The following is a 1179-nucleotide window of genomic DNA, read 5'->3' as shown; positions in this document are numbered from 1 at the left end:
GTTGTTTGTCGCTTGTTTATTCTGCAATCACTTACACAGCACTTTCTAGTCTTACTGACAACATTATGCTCCAAGCCATATTTGGCCTTTTCATATATATTCATGCAGCACTTTTGTCTGTGTTATTAAACTCTTCATCCACCTTGCATTAAACCTATGGCCAAGTCCGAATCACCAGTTAACCTAAAGTAATCTATATCACTGTGGGGAGAGCTCGGAGTGCCCGGAGGAAATCAATGCAGACTCCACACAGAAGGGACAGGAGATGAGAACATTCAAACACAGAGCCCTCTTAATGTCAGGCAACGGTGCTAACCACTGCGCCGAAGTCAGTTTGCTGATGGAGCTACTGATCAAATTTGTGGTTATACTTTTTCACATTACAGATGTCACATGACTTACAGGGAAATTCAGCAATGGAAAAAAACCTGCTACAAAACTAGTCTCTGTCTTTTGTGGTTGGGTGGATGTTTCTTTCTCCTCACTGGCAGCTGGCTAAACAGACAACAGCACATCTTATTGGTAGTCCTAACACCTACCAAACACTGATACGTTTTGCTATAGGTTTATCTTGTATTTGATCTTCTATCTTGTCAGGAGGGTTAAAAAAAATACTGTAATTTTCTGAAGCTTTACATTACCTATCTGTCACTTCAGCATGGTGAAGATGACTAAAGTAATCACAGATATCACACAGTCATAGCTTTTGACTGAAAGGATGACATCGTAATTCCATTTAAGCCTTTTGAAACATGTGTCCCTATGTGTCAAACTACCCAGAGGGAAACATGGATCAAGAGGCTCATGAGCCTATCCCAACGTGTATACAACACGTTGGGATAGGCTCACCTCTTATTCATCAAAAGAACCGCTTTTCATCTACAACAGTAAACTGGTCCGCATAGCTCCGGGCCACCTCGTTTTGGCAGATGTTCTCCCTCTGACTCGCTGCAAGATTGAGTGCAATTGTGAAATCTCTCAAAACCTGTTGGACTTCTCGAGAGCACAGTTGGAGGTGGGAAAAGTTAACATGACACTAAGGACATGAACCGGAAAAGAATATACAGAAAAAGTAATTAGATGATAAGAGTTGAGCCTTTTAGGAACGTCACAAAGCTGATTTTACATTCACTTCATTTACTTAGACACAGCAAACAGATCCAGTCAACAACAAAAAAA

Source organism: Pundamilia nyererei, unplaced genomic scaffold (genome assembly GCF_000239375.1).
Source record: "Pundamilia nyererei isolate P.nyererei 1_Seehausen unplaced genomic scaffold, PunNye1.0 scaffold00034, whole genome shotgun sequence".
In the NCBI taxonomy this organism is placed as follows: domain Eukaryota; kingdom Metazoa; phylum Chordata; class Actinopteri; order Cichliformes; family Cichlidae; genus Pundamilia; species Pundamilia nyererei.
The sequence above is the reverse complement of the archived record's forward strand: the minus strand, read 5'-3'. Positions refer to the sequence as shown.